We start from the raw sequence: 8156 nt of genomic DNA on the forward strand, positions 1-8156 counted from the left end.
ATGCAAGTAAAGACAGATACATTACACTACACACACATGACTTGTTGCACTTAAACTTGACTCGTCCGGACTTAGAATGATTATCGAGCTATGGCGGGTCATGCACTCGTGGTGGCCTCTACTGCTTTGCAAAGCCATTGCCAATGGGTTTCACCCTACCACACTCACATGGTTAGTCCGTTATCACTCACCTTGGGCCATACTGGAAGAACCCAAGACTAGGACCTCCTACTACTACTCACGACATGATTCAATCGTCTCTACTTGAGAATGATCGACCATTGTAGTTCCAGGATAACCCCCAAGACTGAGCTACCATGCAAATCATTCTAAACACTGAGCGCACCACCATGTATCCCCCTTGAGGATCATGGAATTACATCCAATATTGATACTTTTCACTTTAACACCAACATGATAATGCACACATAAGCCCTTAAAGCAACTGGAACAATTAAGTAAAATAGCATACTGGAATAAATAGGAATATAGGCCGAACGAAAAACATCAACACATAATGAGCAAGACTGAACACCCTGTGAATGGTGGAGACCGAACGATATCTCTCTTCCCAAAGACAGGACCGAACGGTCCATAAAAGGTAAGACTGAAGAAGTGGTCAAACACTATTTAGGACCGACCGCTAAGAGAGACCGAATGCTACTACGACCGAACGCTACTTAAGACCACTCACTAAGATCGAACGCTACTTAAGAGACCGAACGCTACTTAAGAGACCGAACGCTACTTAAGAGACCAAACGCTACCTAAGAGACCGAATGCTACCTAAGAGATCGAATGCTACTAAGACCACCCACTAAGACCGAACGTTACTTAAGACCACCCACTAAGATCGAACGCTACTTAAGACCACCCACTAAGACCGAACGCTACTTAAGACCACCCACTAAGACCGAACGCTACTTAAGACCACCCACTAAGACCGAGCGCTACTTAAGACCACCCACTAAGACCGAAGGCTACTTAAGACCACCCACTAAGACCGAACGCTACTTAAGACCACCCACTAAGACCGAACGCTACTTAAGACCACTCACTAAGACCGAACGCTACTTAAGACCACCCACTAAGACCGAACGCTACTTAAGACCACCCACTAAGACCGAACGCTACTTAAGACCACCCGCTAAGATCGAACGCTACTTAAGACCATCCACTAAGACCGAACGCTACTTAAGACCACCCACTAAGACTAAACACTTATCAGTTCACGTTCGACGAAACTACATAATTCTTTAGAATTTCTACAGAATTTTGAACAACACCTAACATAACCATTTTTACTAACTTCTAACACCCTTAATTCTTATTTTTTTACTTGATTAAACTTATCCAAATGATTCTAAACATTCCTACTACTATTCTAACGTGATTAAAAGCCAATTTCAACTCTAAAACACCAATTTTCCCCAACTTAGGGACCTAGAATCCAATCCCACTTCTTTGCAACTATTTTGATCAATTTAGTGACTCAAACAAGTCACAATCCACTTGTTAAGACTGCCCCAACAGCCCAATTATACCCAGAACCCCTAACTCTCAAATTCACCACCTCACTTCCTCTCAAAATGACCTAAAAACTACTAAAACTCCAAGATTTTTATCCAACCAAAGTTATAACAGATTCCACACTTCAATCACCTCCAATTAATCAATTATAGCGGTTCAACTCATCCAAAACAATTCCAACATTACAACACAGATTCATGGATTTCACTTTTAGCATAAACCACACCATATACATAAGACCCAAAATACCACTCTAAAACAGCACACCAAGTCAAATTTCAGCATACATATATATATATATATATATATATATATATGTATGTATGTATGTATGTATAGATACATACATATATATATATATATGTATGTATATATACATACATACATACATACATACATATATATACATATATATATATATATATATATATATATATATCATACCACAAATTTAAAGAGTATTCTAGCTCCCCTTACCTTGGAGTTGAATAGTAAAGCTCACTGGAACTCTTCCATCGTACCTTGAGTTGTGAGAACTCAACAAACCCTACAGGACACCACTTTGGTGACAGAAAGCAGCTCTTAAAGCTAAAATGGAGTGGAAAATTGAAGAAAATGAAGGCACAAGACACATGCAAATAACATATTGCATGTGATAGGTTCAAGAACAAAGATGAACTTGCATGGAGGGACTTACCAGCTCGGAACCCAAAAATGATCGGATGGTTTTGAAGCCCTCTACGTCGCGGACATTTGAGCACCACCTAAACAGAAATCTATTGGTTCAATGTAAAGAGATTGAAGAGAGAAGGAGGTGGGGTTGTAGAGAGAAGACAGAGAAAAAAGGAACTGAGTTCTTAGAAAGAGAGTAGTGTGCTGGAGTTAATGGATCAGGAGATTTGAAAAGTCTTTTTATTTAAAGTGTGGTACAATTAACTTAAGGCACCCCTTAAGCCCTATTTTTAGGTCCTCACAACACATATATATCAAATAACAAATTTAAAGATTAAATATATATTTATAAAATATAACTGAGTTAGTTCAATGATTAATCTTTACTCATCTAAAAAATTGAAACAACCTATTTTATATACCATAAAAATATATATAATAAATTAAAAAAAAACTAAATATCATTAAATAAATCTGTTCATTAATTCATAATAAATCGAATCGCACTATAGATTTCTTTTCTCTTCAAAAAATAACTCTTCAAAAAAAATAACCAAATTAACCTGACATATTTTTAAATACTAACTCTTGACTCATGATAACATTCCTATTTCTCATATTACTGCTAACCTATAAAATATACAAAAATATTTAAAATATCAATTGACTTATAATTTGTTTTCACAGTTAAAGAAGTGATTAATTTTGTATACTAAAACCTGAACGGTTCACCTTTCCATAATTAGAAAATAGAAGAAAACATTAAAAATAAATATTTTATTAATTAAATTATGAAATCCAATAAACACACCGTAAATTTTACATGAAATAAAAAAATGTATTTGCGTTCTGAGTGCTTTCATTTTCCTTGTATGAGATTGAAAATGTATTTTTTATTTTATATATAGGTTAAAATATTAATTTAAGTTATATTTTTTTTAATTTTATCAATTTAGTATTAATATATATATATATATATATATATATATATATATTTTTTTTTTTCCAATAAGTCAGTATTAATGATAGGTGAATAAAATATATGTTACTCGTTAATTTATGATATTTTAATAAAAAATATAATTGTTCACATATCAATATTATTTATATCAATTTCTTTTTCTATATTTATTAGTTTTGTTAAATTGAGTTCTAATTCTTTCTTTCAAAATAGAGTTATTTTATTTTATTTTTCAACTCGAGACCAAATTTCAATTTTATAAAAATATTATATTAATATTTTAATTAAAATTCACCTTTTTATTAAATATTTATGAAATTATTAAATTCACATTTTTATTAAGATTAAATTTATTTAAAAAATTCATAATTTTATTAAAATTGACATTTTAACTATATTATTATAATTTTAATAAAAATTTAAATTTTAATGAAAATGTTAATTTTAATAAATTTAATGCTATGATAAAAATATGAATTTTAACAAAAATGTGAATTTTATAAATTGTGAACTTTAAAAAAATGTAAATATAATTTAATAGAAATATTAATATAATATTTATATAAGAAAATTATCTCTAAGTTGAAAAAATTAAAATTACTCAATTTTATTAAAAAATACGAAACTTAATTGAATAAAAACAATAAGTATAGAATCAAATAATGATACGTGATGTCTCGCCACCATGACATGTACAATAATTATATTTTTAATTAAAAAATAAAAAACATTAAAAATAATGAAAAAACTACCAAAACATATGCTTTTCAACTGCAATTAATTAGTTAAACACCACTAGAAAACCTAAATCAAAAAATTTAACAAAAATAAAAATCTCATAAATAAAATTAAAACTAAATTAACAAAACTAAAGAAGAATAAAGATTAAATGAATATTTTAACCCTATATGCATTCACCGAATATTGTTACGAACTTTTTATTTGTGTGGTACCAGTGATGTGACAAATACATATAAGAGGACAAACTTTGAAAAGCATAAAAATAGTTCTTTAATTTATAGAAACTTCATGAAAATGACAATTTATATAATACAACAGACTTTTTAAATTTTAGTGAACGTATACAAAAAGGGAAATTTGAAAATTATGGTTAATATTATTCAAAGAATCTTATATGTGTTTGGTTCTATGGTGTAGTGGTTAGCACTCTGGACTTTGAATCCAGTGACCTGGGTTCGACTCCCGGTAGGACCTAGGAACTCTTTTCTTTTTTGTTACTTTACACTTTTTCTATAATTTGATGACATTTATAAACCATTTTAAAATAATGACTAAATTTTTGGACAGAAAGAATTAAACAACTTATAATAATTTTTTAATAGATATAATTTAAAGAATGAAACTAAAATTTAAAATACAAAGAAGATAATATTTTAGCCCAATTAAAGAAGTTATTGTTGAAAAATCAAACTCAACTAAACAAAAAAGGTTTGACTGGTTTTTCCGAGTTTTTCTTTTTCATATCTATCAGAGTCAATTGAGTTTACTTGTTGAGAACCTTCTCTAGCCAACACCTCGATAATGGTCCAATTTTTGTTATAAAAAAAAAAAGCACTCCACCACCTACTTAATATCCTACACTTTTAATCGTTTTAGTAATAATTTTAAAAAATAAAAATATTCTTATTTAAATTTACAGTGTGTTTGGATAGAAAATTTTAATTAATAAAGTAATTTATTTTTTTAAAAGAATTTGAAATATTTTGTTTAAAAAAAATTAATTCGAATAAGAATCATTTTAAAAAGTAAGAAATTAAAATTTGTCACATTCTGAAATTTATATTTTTTCTATCTTTATTTTGTTTTAGTTCGATTTTGGTTTTTGTACAATATGTTCGTACGAATAAGAGAAAGATCGACCAAACTGAACGAGATGGATAGACGGTCTCGAACCATATACATAGTAAAGTATAACCTCTAATCGAGTTTATTGGTAAGCTTTACTCATTAAGGATTGCGCTATGATTATGGTTTTGTTAATCATAAGGTACACCTTGAAACCTATAAATACAATTTTAAGTTGAGGAGGTAGGTGATTATATTTATTGTGAATTCAAGATTTTACTGTGAGTCTACGAGAAAAGTGTAAAAGATGTTAGATAGAGATTCCCGACCCTACACCCGAAACATTTTGGCGCTCACTATGAGCCCATGGGATCTAGAAGTAAACTCAATGCTGACCACAGGAAACATGAACTCATAAAACTCAACCGAGATGATTAAAGCCTTACAACAATAGATGTTGGAAATGCAACAACGCTACGAAGGAGAGCTGACTACCCTAAGGACTAAGAATGTAGCTAGGACTACTAGAGAGAAAGCCATCGAAGAGGAAGATAGGATTGTTCATGTAAAGCAGACAACCCAACACTCTAGGCCGGTGGAAACCGACCAACTCGCTACTACTAAAGTTAAAGACGATTTTTCGACCCTACACCCGAAATTATTTCTGACGTTATTGGTTTGACTAAACTCAATACATTGTTAGAATATTATTCACATTTTTCTTAATAAAAATTATTTTGTAATTTAAATTTTTATAATAGTTTTTAGACAACTATTACTTCTTAGTTAATATTAGTTAAGATTTTTTATAAGATGATTTTAAAAGCAAATTTTTCCTACTCGTGTCTCAATCATGTAGAATGTTTAAAATCTTTGTAATAAGGTATAATGGGAAGGGCTATAAGCTACTTTGGTTAAAGGTTAGAAAGTGATGGCCATTCTAGCTAGGACAAGCCAAATCTAGAAGCAACCAAGCCATGTTCATGGTGCTCACGGTTTTGATGAAGGAGTGCAGAATTTGTGGTGGTGTGAATGAATGAAAGTGTCACGATTTTGGATGGTTATACGGTGAAAGATTAAGTGTTTAAGGGTTCTATAAGAGAGGTTGGACCAACTCTTGGAGGAAGGGGACAAGAGGAGGCCACTTAGGTTGCTCTAGGTTACCTTAAAAAAGTAGTATGACACAAAAATGACAGCATGACTTTACTCTAAATCAAAGGTGATTACATGATGGAGAATACCTCTATTTATAGGCTAAGGTGTCTCAAAATGGACTGAAACTTTAACCTAAAAGACCCACCTTGGTTGGCTTAGAGAGCAAGGAGAAATCCTCTCCAATAGGACGGAGACAAGTGGCAAAAATCCCCTCAAATGAGATAGTGACAAGTGGCCACTACCTATGGAAAATCTCTTCATTCCTAGAGCGACACATGGCCACTAATTAACTAGGAGCAAAACTCTCCAATGGAAAGCCTTCACATGTCTAGAAAGAAATCTTGCTCCCTTGTTCTCCAAGCTTAGCAAAAATGTTGACCCCATGGTCAATACACCCATTTTGGACGTCCAAGCATAGTCAACTTTGAGCCTTGGCCCTTTGTTGACTTGTTTGGTCAAAATCCTATTCTACTTGGTCCAAAATACAAAACCCAATTGAAATCCTACACTACTAGGCCCATAATACAAAGCCCAAATAAAATCTAGACTACTTGACCTAAAATACAAGGCCCAAATTTATTCTTACTCTACTAAATCTTCATGATGGCTTAAGATGCCCCAAGAGAAAGAGTCTAGGCTCATCTTTCATAGATGTCTCCAACTTTTCATGAATGTGTTAGGTCATGGCTAGGGGTATGTCATCATCCCCTCCCTCTTGAAAAGATTTGCCCTCAAATCTTCAACATGGGCTAAAGGCAACTTCTTTTTCTTCATAATCTTCAATTATTTCTTATTTTTACACCTGGGTCAAATACTCATTTTATAACACAAGTTAGAATAAGTGTTATAATAGTGAGTAGGTCAAGGATATAGCTCTCAATAAGGATTCATCTTAAATCAAATGAATTATTAAAGTCTTGGAAAGAATGAGCATTTTTCTTGAAAATTTTATTTCCCACACAAGCATGCTTTGGTTTTTTCTTGCCATGCTTCTAGAGGAAGATGACAAGGAGACCTTTACACTTTTACACAAGCTTTTGGCCCTTAACATCATAATTTGCTTGTTAGGGCATTCTTTTGAATTATGCATCATGTTTTAACACTTAGAACAAAAGGTGTTTTATTATCTTTTTACCTTCTTCTTTTCCTCTTTCTTTTTCTTTTCTTTCTCATTTTTGCTTGGCCCTCTTCCACTTGAGAAGGTGTGAGAGGATGAAGTACAAACTTTCTTTTATTGTGGGTGATGATTATCTCATTAGTGTGGTCATTATGTAGACATTCTCTATCAAAAAGCCAAGGTCTTCCCAATAAAATGTGACAAGCATCCTTAGGTACTATATCACATAACACACTATTTTCATAATTCCCTATGGATAGCTTGACCATCACTTGTTGATTAACTTTCAATTCCTTGTCCTTATTGATCCATTAAATTTTATAAGATTGAGGATGACAATGTAGTTAATCCAAACTTATTAATCAACCTAGTGCTACAACAATTTGAACATGAGTCATTATCCACAACAAGGGAACATGTTTTGTCCAAGATTTTACATCTAGTATGGAAGATGTTATCTTTTTGTGTGTGCTCTTGTGAACTAGGTTGATTATGAAGAATCCTTCTTCGCATAAGAAGTTCTCCTTCACAATGATGGACATCCTCACTTGCGCTTTCTTCTTGTTTCTTTGTGCCACTTCTATCACTCTCACTCTCACTTTCCTCATCTTGGCTACTATATACATTAATACCTCTTAAGATCATGGTATTTTTGGTGGGGCATTGTGATGCAATGTGACCTCTACCAATACACTTGAAACACTTAATTTCACTAGTGCGAGTGTAAGATGATGTACCACCCTTGGCCTATCTTTTTCTTTCTCTTCTCTCTTCTCGCTCCCTAGATTCCTGGAGGGTTCTTCTTCTACCACTTGCTTACCCTCCCACTTGTAGTATTTCTTAACACTAGAGTTAGAGTGGAAAATTTTCAAACCTTTTCTTAAGAGTTGTTGTTCTACCCTAATGCAAATTTGT

The 8156-nt window shown here is 32.2% G+C and overlaps 1 non-coding gene across 1 annotated transcript; it reads left to right on the plus strand.

The window, feature by feature from the left end:
* Positions 1 to 4306: 4306 nt before the first annotated feature.
* TRNAQ-UUG (transfer RNA glutamine (anticodon UUG)) lies at positions 4307 to 4378 on the plus strand. The gene has a single exon. It is a non-coding gene; the product is annotated as a tRNA-Gln (tRNA).
* Positions 4379 to 8156: the final 3778 nt, after the last annotated feature.

Source organism: Vigna umbellata, chromosome 11, assembly GCF_029865625.1.
Source record: "Vigna umbellata cultivar VRB3 chromosome 11, Vumbellata_1.0, whole genome shotgun sequence".
In the NCBI taxonomy this organism is placed as follows: Eukaryota; Viridiplantae; Streptophyta; class Magnoliopsida; order Fabales; family Fabaceae; genus Vigna; species Vigna umbellata.